General features: G+C 33.0%; 2 protein-coding genes across 4 annotated transcripts in view; one reads left to right on the top strand and one right to left on the bottom strand.

Moving 5' to 3' along the window:
• Window positions 1–26,075, top strand: part of LOC149901920 (uncharacterized) — a 128,568-nt gene that overhangs the window by 15,567 nt on the left and 86,926 nt on the right. For 2 of the 3 annotated variants that reach the window (XM_090110652.1, XM_090110655.1), the window contains exon 1: window positions 19,043–19,172. The exons of the other annotated variant lie outside the window; for it this stretch is intronic. The gene's annotated coding sequence lies outside the window, so the exon portion shown is untranslated. Of the gene's footprint in view, window positions 1–19,042; window positions 19,173–26,075 lie in introns of those variants that run through there. 3 annotated transcript variants of the gene reach the window in all.
• The window catches only part of LOC149901919 (uncharacterized), a 106,145-nt gene continuing 99,036 nt past the window's right edge, over window positions 18,967–26,075 (bottom strand). The window contains exon 8 of the transcript XR_016457590.1: window positions 18,967–19,041. The gene's annotated coding sequence lies outside the window, so the exon portion shown is untranslated. The remainder of the gene's footprint in view (window positions 19,042–26,075) is intronic.

Here is a 26,075-nt window from a genome sequence, read left to right as displayed (position 1 = left end):
TCACATGTTTTATCGTCTCTATATGAATATTTTAGGCACAGTTTTCTTTTCATAGTTTGCCGTTGTTAATGGTTATTAATTATCATGATAGTCTAGTTTATTTAATTTGAGCTTTCCGACAGTTAATTTTGTTTAAATCGTCGATTCATCACCGTTATGATAATTACCGAGTGAGGTTATCGTCAAGATACAAATAAAAAATTCAAACTTATCTGTAACTGAGATAAACATTTTAAACCAATATACAACAATGTATTAATGATTAACAATATTGTTTTGCACGAATAGAGAAAACTTATTAAGGGGGCGCATAAAGCAAAATAACCAATCTTCTATTAGATGAAAATTAGAGCTAACTTGGTGATTTTTTTTATCGAGTAAATTTTAATATTTTATGTTTTTGATTTAACAGAATCGTTGAACATATCATCTAGTTTGATATATATTTTATTTTTTAGATTTGGTCTTGCATATTACACGTATCATCTAATAGAAGATTGGTTATTTTGCTTTATGCGCCCCCTTAAGAGGTTGCATAATTACAATTTTACATACAGAACAATTTAATAAGCGTTCTTTATTTTCATTATTACAATTGTATTCAGGATTCAGTGCAGTGAAACGCTTTATTCTCTCGCAAACGACGTCTGACTCAAGTGTATAGCAATTAATATCTCTTTCCCAGAATTTCGTCCATTGTAGTTCCCGGAACGTATTTTAAACGATTTACGCCTCAATTATCCGTGGTTCATACAAGGTTTTTTTCAAATTAATCGCGTTACTGGGAAATTGTATTTTCGACTTTTCTAATAATCTCGAGTTTTGACATTATTATTTAATTATTTATTATTATCTTACAGTATCTTACAGCTCTACTTAAAACATAAAACCAATTGACTGATCTATTTTTTTTGTAACCGGTAAAATCTAATTTGAATGGTCTCTAAATAAACGACTTTAATTTGTTTTCCTTTAATCAGATCGTCTATGATAGTTTCTGAATATATTAATTTATATTGGCAGTTTGATTATTAATAGAAAAACACTAGACGGATGTTATTTATTACTTGATTTATGTGAATACATCAATTTTAAATCTTCTAAGGATGGTTTTTTAAATGTCTTTAATTAATTAATTAAAAGGCACACCTACATAATATATTGGTTTAAGTCCTTAGGTTATTAAACGAACAACTATACGTAGACTAACAAAAAAACGAAGTGTACCTATGTATTGATTTTTATATAAAAATACCTCTTTAGCAGATATTTTATCCTACCTATTATTAAAGATCTAAAATTTCACCACTTTATAATCATTTAAATTTCATTTCTCAATTACGTTTTTCGTCTAAATTAAGTAGAGAAATTTTTGTTTTAATATTAAAAGTAAGTAATCTTTCAAAATCAACGCAATACAGTTTTTGATACAACCCAGGGCCGGTTTCTGTTAATTATAACAATCCACACGGTCACAAACATTATCTAATAATAAGCACTCTTGAAATGTAACAGAGCAAAAAATATATAAAGAAACGCGTGGAGGTGTACTTATCGTTGGGAGCAATCTCATGTATTACGGTCTTTGATCTCTTATTAGCTATTAAGCTTGTAACTTTGTTATTACATTCTTTGTTCTTAAAACATTCACAGAATTGAACGTCAGTTTGCGGATCATTATACTTTGTATTAATAAAAGATGGATTTGTAATTTATAAATGTCAAAATTTATTACTTATTAAATGTTTGGGATCTCTTAGATCAATAAAAAACTTCCCTACTTTAAATAATAGGTACATGTAATTAAGATAAAATGTCATCTATTTTTAATTTACCGTTATCGCTCATCAAAACCATCTTTCAATATTTTTTATTTTTAGTGTTTCGTATTATGATAAAAATAAAAAAGAACTTTGATAAAATCTGTAACAATACCGAGTTGATCGTATCTAAACGATGTTGTAATATTGAACTGTAGAGATTAGATTAGACGCGAATAAACTGAGCAAAGCTGATCTTAATAATCGCATTTCTATCGGATCGCGTAGGCCTTTGTGTCTGAAATTGGAGAGCCATATCTCGGCTATATTGCGTTCCAGCATATTCTGTGCCAACACTTGTACCATTATGAGATCCTTGTCATGTACAAAAGACTAATATGCTTTACGGAATCCGTGATTTATTACGTTCGCAAACAACTTACTGGAAGTGTCGCGATTTATCCTAAAATCAATCCAATTACCGCTGTAAATAATTACTAAAGACCGGACACCTGAAAGCGATATCCTTTGTTTAATTTAGTGGGACAACCGGCAAATCTGAAGGTGCGGGGTAGCTATACGGTTTCCATAACAACACGCGCCTGGTGGTCTCCCCCGCCGCCCGCCGCCGCGCGGCCCCCTCGCCGCGGCACCTCGCCCCCCGCGGTGTATCGATCCCAGCGCCCCCTCCCCGCGCCGCCCCAAATCAAATTACAGGAGCGGAGCGGGAGAACGGATGGCTGCTGGCAACCGCGTACCTCTCGCCGACTCAATCAACTTTGTATTGGCCTAATAGTATTTTAATTCCATTGCCGCTTTGAACTGAACACTTACACCCCACGATAGCTTGTTTGCAAATTAGATATACGCTACATTGTACGCTCAGCTCATGTTTGTTGACACTTGCAAATTAGTTAATTGGAACTTTATTGTGATCTTATAAAAGAGACCATCGCTTATCAGAACATGTTATCTTTTGCACGGACTATATTGAATCTTATTTGATTTTTTAATGCATATAAAGTTTTTTTTAAGACTGCTGTGTAGTAAGACAAAAAATATTATCATACTTAATTTATAAAAATATATCAATTTTGAAAACGCTAATTTTAAAAATATCTAAGTACGTTTATGTTACAGTCTAAATACTCATAAATATTTTCTCTGGTAGGCTAAAAAAGCATTTATGAATGAAAGCGCAGAACTCTTACAAAGTGTATTAAAAAGAAAAGTAATCGTTAAGAGGCAGCAGTTTTGTGGGTTCTGAGTTTTTTAAGTGCTTAGGGCGCACATTTTTTATCATAAATGGGGGAGATGCAGGCGGATTCAAAGCAAATTTACCCGGAAAGCTGACTTTCCACCGACTACATTATTATGCAAGTAGGTACAGCGCGAACCGAGAAGGATTTTGCTCTACCTTGCATATTATCTGCGAAACTATAAAGCGTAGTAGGATCTGCTTTAAATTATAAATGTCTCCAACTTAAATTTCTTGAATAACATTTGAAATTAGATGTATTTAGGTCTGTTATTCCGTGCCAAGTGTTCCCCGCTATTATCTAATGCTGCATCAATCGGGCACTTCGCTTATGAATAATAAATTAATTATATCGATGCTTTAAGAGACAATTTTGGATCATTAAGAAATACTATTATGGAACTTGCAAGGAGTCTCCATTTACCACGTGCTAATAAAGACTGTAACATGAATATCGGTTTGCTAATTTACACTGTCTTGGGATTTTCCGAACAAAACACACAGATATAAGTATCGATAATCAGTATGATATAATATCTATGTACTATGAGAGGTCGGAAACATCATTAGTATAAATAAAAAAAATACTTCGATTATAAATCGCTTTATAAACGGTAACGTATTAATTAGTGGGTGAGCATTTGATGGATACTAATCCATCCCAGTAATTAATTATTGTTACATATTTCAGTATTGTTAATTTATGCTCATAATATTGTTAATTAATTGAAATTGAAACATTAGAATGGCATCCACATTCCACCGTCAAATCTGTACTACCTCTCGGCCGTTGCCAACGAATTAGCACTATTAGTCATTCCGTCATGTCATAATAATCCCGTGTTGAAATAATACAATGATTGATTAGCGGAGTGGAATGTGCGGGAGAACTATAACAAATGCTACATGTGCTGTTTATTTTATATCGTTCAGCAATAAAATCGATTATCGTATCGAATCGCGAGCGAGGGGACGACAGCCGCTCGGGGACGTTTTAATGAGCGAATGCCGTGTCGCTCCTCGCCGAGCGCGCCGGAACATTTGTCTCCCTACGAATAATGGAAAAAGCGCTGAAAAGATATTTATCACATCAGCTGCAGCTCCTTGTTGACTCACTTTATTCGCTACATTTCATCGCTTCACAATCAAATATATCAAGCTCATCGCGCACAATTCTCTCTCTTTATACTTACTGTTTTTCTAGCGTCATTCGTAAGGTATAAAAAGTTGAACCGTTGAACGTGCAATAATGTTTGATAGAATATTTTGTGGCACACGGCGAATTTGTCGTTAAATGATGTTAGCGTGTTGCGTGATTGTGATGAGCACGTATTTGGTTCGCTGCCAACAATGTTTAGACATGTTCGCAAGTAGTATCAAGAAAATCTTTTTATTTGCCTCTAGGTGATTCATAAAGTCTCCATCCAAGTTTAACGAACGGCACACTTTATGAAAGTTGATAAAATAGGAATTCTTAACCGCGCAATTCAAAGCAACTTCATTTGGTCATGCAAGAACACTAAATCAGATATGATAGTGACGTTGGATTTCCGCCAAATGTGACTTTGTTTTCCAACTGAGCGAGCATACAGAAGCGCTTCGAAGAAATAAATATAGAAAGAAAGAAGTTCTTATCTGCTTTGGTTTACAAAGCGGGACGATTCCTTGCTCTTACATCCGATAAATTAATTAGAAGTGGTCAGTGCGGCGGCAAGAACACGTGTAGTTTTAGCGTCGAGAATTCGAGATTAGCTGAGCGATATTGAGTGACCTCAGTGGGTCGTGACTCGTGGGGCAATTCGGTCCGACTAGAGCGCACATATCTACGTATATAATCTAACTATCGAACGCTAATAAACACCTACGACGCCACGCACGTACAAAGCTACTTCGTGCGGACACAAATTGCTTTTGTTCGCATCGGACGTGCTGTGATAGAACCCGCTGCAATTATTTCCTTCTTATTGCGGTTGACGTGTGATGGATTCACAATAAGCGCCTCGGCTTCTATAATTACTGAGCTCATCGTTGGTATTAAACTATCAATATAGTATTTATTGACAATCAAACGTTCTTTTATTTAATAATACAGACATTCCGAAAGTATTGCCTAAATATAATTATTATTATGAATACATATTATTTTTACTTATGAATTACAAAACATCTACGACATATTGTGACGACAACAAATAGGGGTAAAAAAATTAAGAAAGACAACGCAACGATTTTGGTATGTTTTTTTTAATCATCATCACCTTGCGCCGCCATCGTATTTCTTAGCGGAGTACCAGGCGAACATATAAGTGAGGAGTTCGATTTGGCTTAATAATGTCGTTTCAAGTATCGAAGTCGATACGCGTGGGTGCATTTCATATTATCAGAATCATCTGGGAGATGAGTTTGTATCGAGTCGATTCTCTCAGAATAATCAATTTTATCTTTGATGAAAAATTGAAATATTTCTGATTCATTGTAGTCTTATATGTTAAATCAGTGTAGTAATACTTGATTATTTTGGAAGTTTGATAAATTATAAAAAAGTAGGTAATCATTTATTACAGAAACTTTATCTTGATTATCAGAAACCTTAAAATGAACTGCAGAGGCCGGTGTTAGGTTTAACTACGATGATTATTTTTTAAACTATCGGCCTTGAGCTTCTTACCATTAAGAAAATAATAAAACAATACATACGTAAGGTAAGTACCAATATTGGAATGATTTACACAATGTAACAGGGCCATCGTTGAATTGGCCGCAGGGGGAATGGGGTAACATGAACACACGGCAGGTGACATTTTATAATTACATGTAATTATTTTCTACTCGGCCGCGGCGGACAGTTGTTTTCATAAAACCTTTTAACTCAATAATAGCCTTCATCGTGACATATTGAATAATTGAATATGTTTTCATTCAATTTATATTTGTATGGACTGGATATTTATGATTATAACGCTTTTATTGTTTTGAGTGGTCTAAAAATACATCTAATTAAAAATAACGTCAATGGGTCATAGGTAGATATTATTTAACCTCTTGATATTAAAATTTTAAAATGCATGAAATTTGAAATGAAGTTACTTATATTCAATGCATTTTTCTTTAAAAAAATTTTTCAGAAGTAAGATTATAAAACGATAATGTTGAATTTTCAAAATGAACAAAAACACGTACTCATAATTTCAATTGTGATGGGTGATGTAATAAAACAGAGGGTCCACTAGAAAGCTATTCTCTGTATCGTCAAAATGTATAGGGCGTTAATAATTTATACGGTTCGTTTGTTACACACTTCAATGGTTTTACCATTCAACAATATAACATTGAGGTTAGATATTAAATTACTTTAACGTGGCTGAAGTCTATTACTTATATGTTTTATTTGAAATTCCATCTGATATTATAGATCACTACATAGTATAAAACAAAGTCGCTTTCTCTGGCCCTATGTCCCTTTGTATGCTTAAATCTTTGAAACTACGCAACGGATTTTGATGCGGTTTTTTTTAATTAGATAGAGTCATTCAAGAGGAAGGTTTTAGTATACAATTTATTAGGTTTTAGACAAAGCGGGCGAAGCCGCGGCCCGCGGGCGGTAAGCTAGTATAATATAATATAGATTTAGTTAGATAACTGTGAGTTTTTTTCTATTTCGAGTTATGAGGTTTGATTACGTATTAACCCATTGACCACCGTAAGGCCCGATCGGGGCGCGACACAATAGATTTTCTATTGTGTCTGTGATTCCGAGGACTGATGGATTAATATTATATACGATACTATAATTATTTATGCAACAATAAGTGTTAAGTATGCGATTATTAATCTAACAGTGTTACGATTAATTATTTACTATTCTAAATTCTAATGCGAGTTGCAAACATTATTATTAGTACACACGCTTTGACGCAGTAGGTTCTAATTAATTTGTCATTAGTTTCAAACAATTTCTACGTAAGTATACTTCAAAAGTACTCTTTCATAATGATAGCTTGGGGCAGAATTCAGTAGTTCACCCCTTTATTTCTAGCCCCTCGCCGAACATTGCATCTTGCCGCATATAAACATGCTTCAAGCTAATGACAGTGGATAATTGTTATAAACTGACAGTCCATTCGTTACCTCTTACACAAAAACGTTTGTTCATACCGTGCAAACGATACATAAATGGCAATAAAAGCATTAACAACCGTACAAGGCGACGTACTAATGAATACCGAACTTTAAATTAAAATGAGACGTAATGTGACAGTAATCAGACTTTTTACTTTTGTTTATTGTGTCGATTAAGGGCGCGTATAAAGTCAAATCACCAATCAACTTTTAGTTGATACGTGTAATATTCAAGACCAAATATAAAAAATAAAATATATGTAAAACTTGATGATATTTTCGATTATATTGTCAGATCAAAAACATAAAATATTGAAATTGACTCGATAGAAAAAATTCACGAAGTTACCTCTAAATTTCTCACTTTTACGTTTTTTACTGGACATGGTAATACTTATTATGATTTTTTTTTCATAAACAATTATATTAAAACATTTGCAATATATTTGTCAGAGCATTTTGTGTAATTACTTTTAGTTTTGGTTTAATCACGATAAAACACTTTTGGCGCTTACTATATTTTTAATTACGCAAGAAATCATCTTCCATCGCACGTTCCGGGAGCTAAAAACATAATTCTATTTCATACATCAGACGCTATCGCTCCGTTGAGACGAGTAGACCACGCTAAAATTGCTGCGCCGTGTTTTATAATTACGCCGAATATTGATTTGTTGAAAATGGTAAACAACAAAATGAAAAGACTTAAGAAACGAGAACTAAAGAAGATTCAAATTGAAAAGATAACTAAATGTCGAAGGTAATAATGTATATAATGTATAATATAATAGTATTGTTATAATATTAATAAATAATAATTATAATATAAAAAGATAAGTCTTGATTTACCTATTTGAGAAAGTTTAGTTTCTGTAAAATAATTTCCACGGGCTGAGTATTGACGCGATAGCAGCAGCAACTATAGATAGGTAAATAAAATTCATAGTGGTACCTAATTCTTACAGTCGCGGTGCAATCAATCAAGTCAAGAAAGATTTATATTATTATTATTACTATAGGCAGATCCTATGTTCGCTCCAGTAAATAATAATATCAATAATATGTAAACCGGTTGTGAATAGTACATATATATTATATTTACAATCTGTATTAGATAATCATACATAACATCTATACATAGGTATAACAAATTCGTACGAAAGTCAAAATTGTACTTACATTGAATAGGTATTTTTTTATAATATACATATGTATATGTATATATATAATATATTCATAATCTGTATTACATAGTAATATGTAGTACATATCTATACATAAATATAGTTTTTAGAATTTTTGTATGTGTGTCTGTATGTAGGTATGTCTGGGCTCTAATTTTGGTGCAGATATAGCTTGAGACCTGAGAAAGGTCATAGGATGAGTTTTATCCCGTAAATAAAAAAACTGTCTGTGTTTGTCTGTTTGTTTGTACACGCTAATCTCCGGAACTACTGGACGGATTTGAATGAAAGTTATTTTGTTGTGTAGGTACTATTATATTATCCGGGAAATATAAAATAATAATTTATTTTGAAAACTGAAACACCTGATGCAGAACCGCAACAGACCACCTAAACTATAGATTCATTTGAGAAAGTTTATCCAGGCGAGTTTGGATATTATTATTTGTGTAAATTCTGTAAATTCGTTTCCGCGAGTTGAGTATTCATGCGACGATATTTATAGATACCTACATTCATAGTGGGTACCTACAATTTACAAAGACACTTTTTATACTTAGTTATGTAGGTACCTAATTCCTACGGTCGCCTTGCAAATGCAATCAATCAAATTGACCCTGTTTGAAAGTAATTTACTAATTTCACAGAACAATTTTAAATTTGGAAAATGTGGACCCTCACTCTCAACCTGTGTCTACTGACTATTGCCACGCAGAAAAAAATACTCCAGAAAGGTACCTGCTAAAGTTACCAGCTCTCGATAAAATAATACGTAAATTTCGAAGAACTTTGTAATATTTTATAAAGGATAATTTTTATTTTTATTTTTAGAATAATTGCTGAGTCGAAAAATGTCGTACAATCTAATAGTCCATTGAATAAAAAGTTCTAGAGTGCGTGAGTTAGTAACGTAAGATGTTTCTTCGGAAACATGTCAAGAGTCCCTAGGTAATAAACATACTAAAACCCCGGGCCACTAGGAGGAGCCCCGGAGTGGGGGGAGGGGGGAAATGGGTCCATTTTTTCATTTTTCGCTTAAATCTCAAAAACGGTACATGTTAGAGAAAAACTTTCAAGGAAAAGTTGAAAGGCCATAAAATTATCTACAAGTTGTACCTGAATCATTTTTTCCTATATCCTACCGTTTCTGAGTTATACGCAGTAAAACATGATTTTGGCTCAAACAATTTCCACATCAATCGATCAAAAAATATTTCTTTCTTCCAAAAAACTCAAAAGTGCTACTTGTGACCGGTACTGATAGATTGCTCTTAATTAGGTCTATAATTGGTAAAATAAACACATTCCTCCATGGAAGCCTTTAGGAGGAATCGATTGTCAAAATATTATATTATGGTAGTTTGAGTTACTGAACTTGATCTTTTTATTTTTTTCTTCCAAAAAACTCATAAGTGCAACTTGTGACCGGTACAGATAGATTGCTCATAATTGGGTCTATCATTGATAAAAATACCAGATTCCACCATGGAGGCCTTTAGGAGGTATTGAATTTTATTAGGGTAGTTACGATACATGAACTTTTTAACTAACTACCCTAATAAAATTCAATTCCCCGTAAACGCCTCCATGGTGGAATCTGGTATTTTTATCAATGATAGACCTAATTATGAGCAATCTATCTGTACCGGTCACAAGTTGCACTTTTGAGTTTTTTGGAAGAAAAAAATAAAAAGATCAAGTTCAGTAACTCAAACTGCCCTAATATAATATTTTGACAATCGATTCCTCCTAAAGGCTTCCATGGAGGAATGTGTTTATTTTACCAATTATAGACCTAATTAAGAGCAATCTATCAGTACTGGTCACAAGTTGCACATTTGAGTTTTTTGGAAGAAAGAAATATTTTTTGATCGATTGATGTTGAAATTGTTTGAGCCAAAATCATGTTTTACTGCGTATAACTCAGAAACGGTAGGATATAGGAAAAAATGATTCAGGTACAACTTGTAGATAATTTTATGGCCTTTCAATTTTTCCTTGAAAGTTTTTCTCTAACATGTACCGTTTTTGAGATTTAAGCGAAAAATGAAAAAAATGGACCCATTTCCCCCCTCCCCCCACTCCGGGGCTCCTCCTAGTGGCCCGGGGTTTTAGTATGTTTATTACCTAGGGACTCTTGACATGTTTCCGAAGAAACATCTTACGTTACTAACTCACGCACTCTAGACCCCCCTTGGAGGGACTCATTCAATGGACTATAACCAAATTAATCAAAATAAAGTTCTGGAGGAATGTGTGTCGGCGACTGCGTATGTTTATTTAAAAATAGTATCTATATACTCGCTATTTCGACAGACTTTTTTTACGGATTCGTGCTCTATACTGTTTCCCTAATATTGTTTTTTTTTTATATATTACATACAGACAGTTTTTACTTTTTTTATTGTTTTATAATATGTATAGATTATCATTAATAATTATATATTATATGATATATATAGATTATCATTAATAATTATAAACAAATAATAATAAAAAGACATATTACATAATTTGTGATGATTTCAACTTCACTGTTTTATACAATTATTTTAGACAACATACCTACTAACTACCGAAAATACGCGTTGAACGAGCGAAGAATATTGTGTATAATTTAGCGTGCGATGAACTTTACGTACGTTGGATGAGCCGGGTGTATGAGGGTATTGTGAGGGCGCGCGGCATGGCGCGTAATGTGCGGGGCTTAATCGTAGAATTATCTGGCTTTATACGCACTCTTAACCCACGCGTTTAACATACCGCTTTTATCGGTTTATCTTATCGCGTTTTATATTATGTGTCTTTAACAAATAATTAGATTGTAAAATACTCAAGTTGTGTACTGAGGTTTGATGACGGGGAGTTTCTAAATTCATTTAATGTAATGGAAAAGGCAATAAACCATTTTGAAAGGCTAATTTACATTAGGTTCTCCTCACAAATATTTATACATAAGTATATTTTATTTCATCAGTTCTGTTGATATTTTAAACGTTTTTAATCTATTCTTTTATTTGATTTAATTACATTAATATATGTATTACAATCATGGTGACGCAAAAAAAGACGGTTATACATATTATTATTTCAGGCCTACGTTATATTTATATACAGTGATTAAATTCTACTTTTTGAGGCTGTGTTTATTTATACTTTAAATAGGTATGATACATTATCATAGTAGCCGTAGGACCAGGGTGTCAGCGATAACGCGGAATTGACACCGCACCATCAATCACTTTAGAGTGGGTCGAGTGAGTGTCGAGTTGCAGTTGTGGTTATCGCGTACAAATTGCTGTCACTTCGGTGATTAACAGCGTGCCATATGTCGAAGAGTAACATACTTAAACGAAGGCAGTTAACAGTATTGAAATTCATTCAACTGTTTTGAATACCAATACGTTTTAACAATTATTGCATTATAAAATAATTTTTGGGTAAATGATTTGATTCGTATATAAGGGAAATTTGAATTGATATTCTGTATATAACAATTACATAGTACGTAAGCATGTAACCTAAGTTACCTATAGTGACCGTTTGAGCGTTACATTTATAGAAAAGTAATCTAATTACATACATATGCATTCAATTACTGATTCTTGTTTTGTAGGTTATTGTTTTAAAATAGATTGAAACGTGCACATTCCGTTTTAAAACAATGGTAAGTTAATGATGTTTTACATCAGCGAAATATGATCGACAACGACAACCGAGAATGCTAAGAAAGCATTATGTATAACAATGCAACTGTAACTGTCATCATTATGAGTACAATAAAAAACATTCTCCCACAGATTATGCAATGCTCATTGTGGAAATAAAACCTCTTTACAGTTTGAGCCACTGGCTGATTTTAACTTTTACCGACAACTTTTTTTCTTCAACAGCATGATGTTATATCTTATCTTCCTTAAAAGGGGTTATCGTATCCATAAAATTTTATTGGTGAAGGAGGCCTTTAAAATCTAGTTTCATACATAAATAGAAACAAATTTGTTTGGCTATGTAGGTACTAGGTACTTTCTAATATGTATGTGATTTCCATTTTTATCACAACACTAGTTGCTCACCTCGGTTTCACCCCCGTGGCTCCGCTCCTGTTGGTCGTAGCGTGATGATATATAGCCTATAACCTTCCTCGATAAATGAGCTTTCTAACACCGAAAGAATTTTTTAAATCGGACCAGTAGTTCCCGAGATTAGCGCGTTCACACAAACAAACTCTTCAGCTATATAATATTATATCACAACATTAGGCATATACAGGGTGTCCCACTGTTGGTATACTAAGCTCAAAGGAGGTTATATAGTTTTGCATACGCTGAGTACCTACGTAAAAAATAATTTAAAAAATCCAGACGCATTTTTTTTTCAAATAGATGAATTCTTAAAACTCTATGTGTACACCCAAAACAAGCAACCTGCCCAACTTTGCCACCAGCACGTTAGCTATCATTTAAGATTATGTTTTCATAGACAAAATGCTCATATAAGAGAAGCAGTATATGCCGGCTGCGCGAAGCTAGAGAAGAAAACATGGATTTTCAGGAAAAATTTAGCAAAAAATTTTGGACCCAATTTTTTTTTAAGTATTTTTTACGTGATCAGTGTATGCAAAACTACAAGCGCTTGTATACCAATAGTGGGACACCCTGTATAGATTTAATTTAAATGCTTTAATAACAATTTAAATTTTATGTAAGTACTAATTGACAATGCTAAATATTACAGTTAAATGTACTTACATTATAAGTTATAACGTACAGTCGCCATCACAACCCTAATATGACAGCTTGCATCGATACGCTAAAGTGGGGCCGAACACCGTAGTGATTATAGTTTCCGGTATCGGTTACGTTCCTTTGTATGCATTGTTGGCTTTTGGAGGAAGCTCATCCGGTGACTGAGGTTTCTGAGAAATACAATTGCTTTCGTGTATCACATGTACCTGTGCGAGTCAGCATTTTATTGTACGTTTGATATAAAGATAATTTTAAATGAAAAGATAGATTTTATATTTTTGTCGTTTATAAGACAAACATATAAAATCTATCTTTTCATTTAAAATTATTATAAGGTTCTATTTAATAATTGTATTTAATTAATTTAAGTCTATAACTGCTAGTAATATGCTTTAAAATTTTAACAATAATAAATTCATATACATAATATTAATTGAATCATTATACTTTTAATTAAAAAAAATTAAAACAAATATAATTATTTATACGGATTGTAAAATACAAAACACGTAATTAAAAATGCAAAGCAGTAGGAACCTACTCCCCTCTCATACTCATTAAATACAACCGCATAAATCTTTGAAGCTTCGAAATCAAAGTATTTAAATAATACTTAAGTTTTTCGTATTCAAAAAGTATTCGTATTACTCAACAAAGAGCCGACCGCATTGATCTCAACAAAAGAATATGAGAAATATCTGCCTTCACGGCGAAGATAGCACGTCTTCGAACTTATCAGAAAATTCTTCCTTTTAAAAACATTTGAACCCGCATCACAATTTTGTATGAACCATATTGAGGAATATATAACAACGCGATGAGCAATTTTTAAAACGATTGTGTCACCAATTTATCTTATCTTAAATATTTGCTGTATTTGTGTAGTGATAGGATTCATTCATTTTTGGTTTAGATAAGTGAGTGGCTAAATTCTAGAATGTAGGTTTTTATACTTTGTGTTTAAAAACAATATACATAAATCCTTAACATGTATTTATTGTTATTGTTTTGTTTTTTATTAAATGTCGTAATTTACCCATGCCAATGATTAAACGTTGAATACAGACACGTTTGATTTATCATAATATCACACATGATATTTAATAGCATCCTCAATGACGCTAATTACGGCATACAGAATGAGGTTGACATTAATAATGCTCTTGTGAGTCTTGGGTAACATACATATCTAATATTATATTCGAAGAAACACAATTATGCGACGTTTACCAGCTCGGTCTGGTTAATTCTTTTAAAATTTCGAAAATTAATTAAAAGTAATCTCGTGTCATAATTTATTCATTCCCCACAAGAGATGTTTCGTAAATAAAATGCCCTGTAATTATCCTTTTGTTTAAAGAAGGCCTTACACAAATAAACTTTACGAGTCGAACGTCGGAGCATAACTTTTTTATTGTCTCACGTGTTCTCTTGTGTGCATGCAGACGCGTACTTCGAAAAAAAGAACAGTTTTATTGCCGCCTACCGCACGTTATTGCCGAACATGTGCCCATGTGGCTAAGGTCAAATATGGTCACTGAATTTAATTTATAATTATTATATAAATATTGTTCGATTTGCATAGCGATGCAATGAATAAATCTGCTTCAATCAGAATGGTATAACAGCGGTAACATTTTGTTATCCCTTCATGCATAAATGTTTGTGTAATAATTTTGGAAGCCATGTTCTCCGCGTCCCCATTCCCCTCGTGCCCGCGCCTCCTCGCTACGTTGCACACAACGCGAAGCGCGGAATGGTTCTTCTCTCTCTGTCTTTAGCTTTATGAAAATAACGTGTGCTTCAACGAGCTTCTCTATCACGTAATTATGTTAACATACCACTCGGGTGGTATATTAGCAGATAAGAGAAAAACTAATGTTCAAATTACATAAACTCACCTGCATAGTAAATAGGGTATTAAACTGCGTTAAACAATCGTGTGGGTTCATACATAATCCGCTAGTTAGAAGTTTTTAGCGCAGTTTTACAGTTTAGTGTGGGATTAAGTGAAGCGTGAAATGGTTGTTGCCGCTCGGGAATTGGGCATCTATTCGAATACCGCAACTCGCTTCGCCTGAATAAACCGCCATTTGTATCGCTCGTCGCGTAACGCGTTTGCTTGCGCTCGCCGCTCAGTATTCGTGCAGCGTGCGTAGATACCGCGCGCTCGCTGTGGCCGTCTTACAAGCGTCATTCGTACTAGTGACTAGTGTTGTGACTTGTGTCCCGGTGTCCTGTTTGACGGTTGTTTTATCTTTGTAGGTGTGCCCATTTGGATTCCCGTGCAAGATCTGGCATGGAGTGTTAAGGACGCTGTCACAAATCTGCGTTACTCAAATTTAGGTATCTAACGACGTAACTTTGTTCGCGGCAATATCACGCTCACGTAAACATAGCGCATTCCATTTTATAGACCATCTTCATACTTGATATTATTTTTAATTTTTGATATTATGTATTTTTATTGAAATTGATTCCAGAAGATTACTAGGAACTTTAAAAATTCATTTTGTTACTTTTATTAGTAGGTACGATCCTAATAAGTATGTTAGTATATTCAAACAACTTAAAAAAGTGTGACTATTTTACATCATTATTTCATTGAATAATAATCTATGAATTGTATACAATATCAAAGCTTTTTAAGAAATGTAGAATTATTATCATACATATGATGTTACCGGCACTGTATTAAATCCGGCATTGTATGCAATTCTTAGTAAATGTATGTTATTCCGAAAAATAGTCGGAATGAAATAAATTATAGGTATTCGTCACATAACATAACCTAGGATACTCTTAAATCTGAACTTTTCCTACGTAGCAAACACATTTGCAAGTGTGGGTGGTTTTTGGGGTATCTATTAACCAATATGAGGTCAAAACTAAAATCCAAGATGGCGCCGACGAAAATTTTACATCTTTTCGTCATGGGTGTCATTTTCAAGGTTTTGGAGTAGCTCTTAACAAATATGAGGTCAAAACTAAAATCCAAGATGGCGCCGACGAAAATTTGACTTTTTTCGTGATGGGTGTCATTTTCATGGTTTTTGGGGTAGCTATTAACGAATATGAGGTTAAAACCAAAATCCAAGATGGCGCCGACGAAAATTTGACTTTTTTCGTGATGGGTGTCATTTTCATGGTTTTTGGGGTAGCTATTAACGAATATGAGGTTAAAACCAAAATCCAAGATGGCGCCGACGAAAATTTGACATCTTTTCGTCATAGGTGTAATTTTCTTAATAATAAAGAAGTAAACTAAAATAAAATAACAAAGATGTTAATGATGTTTGTTTTTGTTATTCTATTTAAGCACGCTGTTTCTTTTTCCGTACAAAAAAACTAAGAGATATTGCAAAAAAATTGATCATCCATCCAATTTATGACCGCGCCAACCGATGCTTAACCTCGATATTTTTATTTGTTGCTATTGGTAGCGGTAAAGGAAATAACCTCATCTCTCAAAATTTTAACTGTTGTCCTATCACGTTTCATGAGATACCTGGTGACAGATAAAAACACGAAATCTTAGGAATGAGGTCCTGTCATTTTACATTTACAAATTTATATTTATTCTATGCTAATACTAATATTATGAAGCTGAAGTATCTATTTTAAAAAAATAATTTTCAGTTTGTATTAGTAAGTAGGTACAATAAAACAAACAAAACATTTTCTAATTATGTAATTTCCGATATTATTAATAATTACAATAAATCTTGGCTCCACAGTGAGCTATGAGAATATGGGGTGGGTTCAGTATTTTAGATGAAAGTAAGTAAAATAAAAATTAAATCATAAAAATCTCTATATATCATTTTTATATAAGAAATGATGCAAAAATACACCAACAGTTGTACTGCGATTGAACTTTTGCTTAATTTTTGTCAGTCAACGGTCTATTGCATTTATGTGAGTTATGGTACCTTAAATCCATTGATCTCGAGTATCGAGGGGCCACAAGTTCTGGTAGTAAACAGGTATTGTAGAATTTAACTAAATGTCCTTCCATATTTTCGAAGAGAATAAAATAATAAAGAGAGTGTGTGCCGAGATAACGTGTCAGAAGTGAAACTTCTTTGGCGAGATTCATAGATACCAAAATCGCCGCCTTACTCCATAACGTGACGGTATTATAATGACGCGACCTTGAAATTTTACTCTCAACGCGTCTAAAGAAGTTTCACTTCAAAAGGCTATTAGCTATATATATATATATATATATATAAAGTATACAGTTCCAAATTCTGCTCGAAAAATATGTAAACGGTTGTAAAAAAAATATATCAAATTATCGATGGTAACATTAGGTATTTGTTAGTAGCTGTCCCAAAAAACTTATAAATGACACCCATGACGAAAAGATGTCAAATTTTCACCGGCGCCATCTTGGATTTTAGTTCTGACCTCATATTGCGTAATATCCACCCCAAAAACCATGAAAATGACACCCATCACGGAAAGATGTAAAATTTTCGTCGGCGCCATCTTGGATTATATTTTTGACCTCATATTGGTTAATAGCTACCCCAAAAACCATGAAAATGACACCCATGACGAAAAGATGTAAAATTTTCTTCGGCGCCATCTTGGATTTTAGTTTTGACCTCATATTAGTTAATAGCTACCCCAAAAACCATGAAAATGACACCCATGACGAAAAGATGTAAAATTTTCGTCGGCGCCATCTTGGATTTTTAGTTTTGACCTCATATTGGTTAATATCCACCCCAAAAACCATGAAAATGACACCCATCACGGAAAGATGTAAAATTTTCGTCGGCGCCATCTTGGATTTTATTTTTGACCTCATATTGGTTAATAGCTACCCCAAAAACCATGAAAATGACACCCATGACGAAAAGATGTAAAATTTTCGTCGGCGCCATCTTGGATTTTAGTTTTGACCTCATATTAGTTAATAGCTACCCCAAAAACCATGAAAATGACACCCATGACGAAAAGATGTAAAATTTTCGTCGGCGCCATCTTGGATTTTTAGTTTTGACCTCATATTGGTTAATATCCACCCCAAAAACCATGAAAATGACACCCATCACGGAAATATGTAAAATTTTCGTCGGCGCCATCTTGGATTTTATTTTTGACCTCATATTGGTTAATAGCTACCCCAAAAACCATGAAAATGACACCCATGACGAAAAGATGTAAAATTTTCGTCGGCGCCATCTTGGATTTTAGTTTTGACCTCATATTGGTTAATAGCTACCCCAAAAACCATGAAAATGACACCCATGACGAAAAGATGGCAAATTTTCGTCGGCGCCATTTTGGATTTAAGTTTTGTCAAATTGCTTTACCCCACCAATCCGTTCAACAACCCATAAAAAAAGAGGATCTCAGTCAACATAATTTTTAAAACATAATTTTAAATTACAAATAATTGGAATATGAAACTTATACAGTTTACTCTTATAAAGTATCAAATATTTCAAATCACGAAAACGACAGTATACGCACAATAATCTTTTTCTAATTCGTTTTTATTTTTGGGACGAGGAGCGATACACCCGTCCTTCCAAGAGCGCTTCTGAGCGCGGTCTGACGACCCGCGAGAGCAAAATGTATGAAGAAATCGACAAGTATTTTTAATTTAGCTTATAATTGAAATAAAATTTTGATTTAGATACAAAAAAATTATCACAATCTATAAAGGACTATATATCCCTCAATAATTTATAGGTAAGAAGATAGATTAGGCTTTTAATTTTCTTAAAAGTGTACCGGTTTAGACCCCATTTTTTTGCATTTTATGCGATCATTGTGCTGGGAAAATCGTATTTCAGTGACAATTTTGTATGACGTCGTACAATTTTTATAAGATGATCGTAGAGCTGAATATATTATCTTTAAATGAAGATATTACTTTGTTCTCACGTGTAAGTGCTTTGAGTTAAAATTGTACCGTAAAATAGCGGTTTTTGTTAAAAATCTGTTATAGCACCCTTAAGTGATGGTGCTTTGAGATCGTGCTGCTAACCAAGTGATAGTGTTACTAAAGTGCTACTAAGTGCTGAATGGATTGTGTCGTTTTGGGATTGTCATCGCCAGTCACCGATAGACCTAATTGGGAACGGTAAGAACTTGTAAGCTCTATTTAATTTATGATAGCCGTGTACTTTTATTTAATAACTTGTATGAATAATACATATAATACCTATGTACAGTTAGTTACTTATTTATCTTTGGCTTATGATTCTTATATTATTTGCATGGTTTCATCCTTTTATTTGCGTTCTTCATACAAGTATGTTAAACTATTATTTACTTACATATTAATGTGTACTATGTATGCTACATGAAATACTATTTTCTTATCTTATTAGTTGATTAACTACACCTGCCTTGTTTAATTTAATCTGATAATGCGTTTATTACTCAACTAGCAATGCCCTGCGGTTTCACCCGCATCTAGATAGAAAATAGAAAATCTTTATTGAAAAAGTTCAAAATAATACAGTTAAAAAATAATTTGGGGGAAATTAAAGCCTGTGTTAGTTAAAACTGTGTTACAGGCTTTAGAATCCCCAGATAACGATATCGTTACAGTGAAAAGTCTACTATGGGCCGGACTATAGGTTTAATTTTTAATCACATGAAGATCACTTTTACCCCGTCCCGCATTACGGCCTTTTTTTTGTTTTAGTGGGGAAATCTTTCATAGATACGGCCTCCGGGGGAAGGGCCGTGGGTTATGTCGGATTCCTACCGACCAAAACCCCACTGTGTTCCGTCAAGACGCATATTGGTAGAACTCGAACAGTATACCTACTATTTTCTGTAGATTGACACTTTAAAAAATTCGTTATATCTTTTGAATGGAATATCCAATTCTTTTCATTTAAAAAGTATTTTGCTGGTATTGTAACAGTCTATAATAAAACATCATTTATTGGGATAAGGATTAATATATGTGTATGGATAACATGGTTTGATTACTGTCGGCACTTCTATTTACTTTGAAAACGTAAAAAAGTTGTTGTAGTAACATAACTACTGAAGATGGACATATGGTATCGCGGACTTTCTTGTAGATATTGATCCATTCTATAATACCGTAGAACATTTTTTTTTTCTATCTTCAATAGATTCCGCAGCGCACGCGATGAAAGAAGTTTTATTGAGGATTTTTTTACACCTTGGGTTACATTATTGCATTTTTGGTAAGGATCTCTAATTTTTTTGAAAATGCAATATAGCCTATGTTGCTCAGTAATGATGCAGCTTTCTAATGGTGAAAGAATTTTTGAAATCGGTCCGGTAGTTTTTGTGTGAAAACCATACATACATACATACATACATACATACATACTTACAAACTTTTCCTCTTTATAATATTAGTATAGATATACTTAGTGTTGATAAAACTTTATATACATAAGTAATTAATAAAATTGCAATAAGAATAGATAATGAAGAATAAGAATACATACAAAGTACGGTATATTACATGTATTGCAATTAATTAATTACTTAAATGATTCATTACAACCGTATCAAAGTCTGGGCAAAGTTTCTATTACTATCAGTCTATTAGAAAGTAGAAACTAAACGACAATAAGTTGCGAGCGTCGCAAATTTCTTAGAAGGGAAGTCTCCCCTTCAAATTGTATAATAGGTTCAAGGTACATCCATAAAAAGAAACCTTCCTATATGTTACCTAACAACTTACGGAATTTCATCCATCGTGCATACTAAGCACTATACAGCTGTTAAATATCAATAAATCAATAACAACTCTATTATCTGCTTAATGTTTGAATCCATTTGAGCAATCTGTTCGAACAATGGCGTGGGTTAACATTCGTACAATGCTTCGTAGGTAGGTACATCTATTTAGCGTTAGATACCAAATAACGGTATCGATTTGCTTTGACTACAAAATGACGATGTTACACAGTATATTTCATTTCTAATTCATCTTTATTTTATACAGTATACGTACTATAGTTAACAATTTATTCATAAAAACAGGCTATTATAATATCTACCTGCTTAAAGAAGTTTGAAATGAGTCATCGAATCAAAAATAACACGTTGTAAACCTTAAAGCATTGAGAACAAGATTAATAGGTATACTAATAATGTGTATAAAATGTTGATCTCTTGTACGTTATAGCAAAAACGATTTGAAACAGCCATTTGAACAAGTACGAAACTCAATCTGTTTGCGTTCCTTATACTGTACGGTTAGCATTTTCCTTCGAGAATCTCGCTTGAACACAACAGTAGTGAGCGAGACGACATTACGAAAGTTCACACGTTAGAAGGGGATGAAAGAGGGAAATAAGTCGGGGCTCAGTTGGTTTACCGCTTTTTATTTTATACAGCTTTCATATTTAAAGACTGGGCTTTGTTTTAAAATAAAATATCTTGCAAGTTTAAAAAGTTGTAAAAATTCATTTTGTAGCTCTCAAATAGAATGAGTTGGAGGTTTGCGTGGGAAATTCTCGTATAGAAAGATATTAAAGATAAACAATTATAAAAGTTTATCATAATTTGAAAGAGATATTATGTATGAGATAAGTATTGTTATGTTTCGTTACATAGGGATTTCCGTTTGTTCTTTGTTTATACTTTATTTATTAGAATGGATTGCTGTTTTTATTTTCATTTTATTCAAAGGGAAAGCTTAAGGGGGGTTAGGCGGTCAGCGAAAATTCAGCTATTCGGGCCTGAGGTAAGCGGTGAGGGGGACCGCGTTTAGTATGGAATCAACGTGCTCGAAACTGAAAATCGTAAGCGCCATTCACATTTTTATCAAAAAGTGAATGAAAATATTTAGTATTTTCTAAATCTAAAACAGTCACGAAATCGAGAAGGTAAATACCTATGTATTTGTGATTTTATACGAATTATTATCGTAAAATACAGTTGTAATGAGAATTTATATGATATTTTAGAGGTAACTTCAGGATTTTTTTTTATCGAGCAAAATTTTTCCAATCGTGTTTTGGAAACAGTCATCCCATCACACATACGTTCTGTAATACATATTAGAAATTTCAGTGCGAAAAAACTTCAATATTTTCAATTATAGCTCATAGAAAACAGTCCATTTTTCCGTTTTCACCTACTAAGGGCCCTTAATTTATTATTACTTACGAATCAGTACCTATTTCAAGCACAGAGTATTGTAAAACTAACAATTTGGACATGAAGTCGTAAAAGAGAAGTTTTTTGTTTATTTTGAGACATCAAGAGGGTCGAAATCCATTACGGGTTAGTGAAAGGACAGCTTTTTATTTGTTGAAGATAAAATGATGAGACGGACCGATCTCTTGGCGATTCTTTGTTTTATCTCATATTTGTTTGACATTTGTTTTGAAACATTGATTGTTTACATTTTGCTTCTCTTTTTTTACTATATAATATAGATGTGGCTATTTCTTGGGTTGATGAACTTTATTCCAATTATGTACCTACTCAATTATGTATTTATGAATTAAATGGTCGTAATTTTATTCGCATGAATGAATACTAAGTAGGTTTCTACTAAGGATGTAACGATACCGATACCGATACCGATATATCGGCCGATATAATCGGCAAGCCGATATATCGGTATCGCCGATTATAAAACAACCGATACCGATATCAAACAATTCAAAAAACCGCGCCCAATGAACGATGCGGGAGGCCGCCCGCGCGTGCGCACTTTGTTTTTAGAAAAAACTCTACCAATAGTAAACTTTTATTAGAAACTGATTGTATGTGTATTACTTAAAGTTTAGCTGACTTTGCAAAATAATAATACTAAAATAAATGGTTTTCTTGTTTTTTGATTTAGCATTGTTATTTAAAAGAATACGATTTACAGTTGAGTCTCTGTTAAATGTTGGTAACTTTTATGCATAATTCACTATTTATTTTTTTACCAAGCCATCGATATCGGTATCGGTATCGGTATCGCCGATATTTTATTACAAATATCGGTATCGGTATCGTATCGGCAAAATCATGTATCGTTACATCCCTAGTTTCTACTTACATAGGTTATATTTAGAATGAATACCAGTTTAATCCGATGAATATAAATATTATAATTATATATCTATCATGCCTAAAATATTTAATATAAAATCCACAATTGATAAAGAATGTTTGCGTGAATTCTATATAAAATAATTTACGCATACATCTAGTGCTTATAAACATTTCAAACGTACGTTAAGTGGATATTTCTCATAATAACCATGGAATGGATTAATTGCCAACTATTATTAATAGTGGAATGTATCGAAAACGTCTGTGGCTCGTGTAGCACGAGCAATTGTGTATAGCACGCAATCTAATGTATTTACTGCCAACGCTTCAATGAACTAACAATATCTAATAGTAATGGCAGTACGCTCTCATTCAGAGTACATAGGTACGCGATACGGCTTGCTATAAATATACGTGTAAATATAATTTATGTATGTATTTATTTCGAAATATTTTTAAGCAAAAGTTTATCTTCATTTCTGAGCAAACATTTAGATATAAAATATGATAAATGTTTACTCAGGTTAGGCTATTAAACATATTTGTAAGGAATATTAAATGAGCGAGGTTTTTTGAAACCTAATAGAAAAAGTGATATAAGCTGGCTTAGCGTAATTCGTGTAATAAATAAGTTAGTTATTTTCATTATATTGGTAAAAGACGTGGGAAGCTATAAAACATTGTGAATCCTTAAAAAGTACCAGGGAAACAGCGATTAACTAGCATTACTGTGAAACTTATCACAAAAACCCGCACCCACACGTTGTATTAGATAAGCTGGATATCAGATATCACAATGGGACATTAATCCGCGGTCAAATCATTAAAATCTAACGCCCGACGGGAGTTGACATTTACGTCCCAACATTTTCATATTGATTTATTGACTCCGCTTGTCGCAAAATAATTATGAACGATTCGCCACTAAGCTTCATTAAATCATCTATTCGAAATGTATTATAGTTGAGCCAATTTAATAGGCAACATTTGACGTCTATCAATTTTATCTTCATAGGGTGGTAACCTGCTTAAAAACATCGATTAAAGCGAATTAATCGATACGGACTTGAAACATTTGTCAATCGAACTTGAAACACATGTCAATAATTTATGATGATTTTTATTCCCAAGTAATCAATGCATTCGATTCTAGATGTCAGATTTCGATTTTTAGAGTAACGTCTCTGGTATTTAAAAAGAAAAAAGGTTTATTGACACAAAATTGTAGCAACGTCAGTTCTTTCAATAAGAAAATGTTTATTATGTTTAGAATGGTTTATCAGTAAAATCAAATCTTAAAATTAGTTGCATCGGTCATTATTATTATAAATATGTAATCGTAATTGAAAAAAGTTAAGCAAATGTGCAGTTCTAATAAAACGAAATATCATGTTATTCTATGTCGTCGTTACTAGGTTACGTTGTTGAATTTTGTTGAACTGTCAAATGTTGCCTATTAAAATGGCTCTACTATATGTATTTCAAATTTCAATGTTCTATTATTAAATTAGTGAATAATCATTGAACGTCTGTTTTCATCACGCGATTTGTTACCGGTTGTTTGCAAAGTTCGACGTTTGCTCTTTAAAATAAAATACATTTCAACAAGCTTTTCAATCAGATAAACATCATAATAGTTACTGTAAATATTGTATACTCAGTGTACTGCACTGTACCGTTATTTTACAGTCTTATACTCATGTGTTTGAGAATTGCTTGCTCGATACTTGATAGCCGCTAATTTAACATTACCACAGAATCAAACGTTAACCGATAAAATTGATATCGCAGTTACGCTTTGCATATGTGTATTTTATGTAATAAGCAACTTTCGTGATTACGCAGAAGGTAATAAAAACCACTTTCGAATATCAGATTTCTGCATTCAAATAATGGCAGCAACGAAACGCTTTTAGAAACAGGCGTCTTTATTTTCCGGTTGATTATAAAAATGCTTATTCCGAGATAATCTTGTTTGACATTATTACTTCGCGGGCTCCTTTCACGCTTAACTTGATATTGCCTCGGAGATGACGAGTTGAATAGCCATCCAAATCAATTCACGCTCGCCTTACTTACAAAGAAAATATTACCTTCAAAGAGCCTCTCCAGTCGCTTTATCCTTAAATTCACACGTCTCTTTCACACGATTTAAAAGTCCTCGAGATAGAAAAGGACGTGTGTACCAGACGGTGTTCATTGAATGTTTTGTATGTAATATAAAAAGACGTATTTGGGTTTAGGGTTTCATATAGCAGCCTGCCCAGGTAATCCGCAAATGCTTACGCCTAGATTACGTGCTTATCCTTCATATCATTCTTGCCAGTTCAATTTCTTATTTTCTTTGTTCGACCCGGCGTTTCTATTAAAAATGTGACGACAAATTCTTATAGAAGACTAGAATGTAATAATGAAACATTGTGATACCATATAGTTTTTTATAATAGCTTCTTGAACGTGTTTAATTTAATATGAGATAATGATCGTGAATCAGAACAACAACAGGGTATGATAATAACATTTATATTACGTACTTGGTAACAGCGATGATAATAATATGATATTATTATAATTTAAACGGTTTCGCACAACATGACGTGACAATAGATTTTACTTGAGGCACTACAATTTCGCTAGAGCTGATAATTATATTTGCACAAACTTTTCGGCAGTTTATCTAGTTTTTGACTCGGTAATTCAGACAGTTTACACTCTGAGATAGGTAATAATAATATGCTTTTAAATATTATTTCTCGAAGTTTGAGTGTTTATATTTTGTAAGTGTAGTTTATCTAGGAGATTTTTTTAATACATAAATATCTTCATTCTCTTGATATATATTCATAGATACAATCATTTAGTGCTGTAGTGTTAGCACGTTAGCGAGTACAGGGTTTACTATAATACCTAGATATATAAAAAATGTTTATGTTATAAATTATAAGCATCAAACAATGTACAATTATAAACATGTACAATGTACATAACATAA

Source organism: Colias eurytheme, chromosome 16, assembly GCF_061535395.1.
Source record: "Colias eurytheme isolate Ceu_HAF_F1 chromosome 16, ilColEury1 Martin Lab GWU primary, whole genome shotgun sequence".
Taxonomy (NCBI): Eukaryota; Metazoa; Arthropoda; class Insecta; order Lepidoptera; family Pieridae; genus Colias; species Colias eurytheme.
This window is presented reverse-complemented; position numbering and strand designations above follow the sequence as displayed.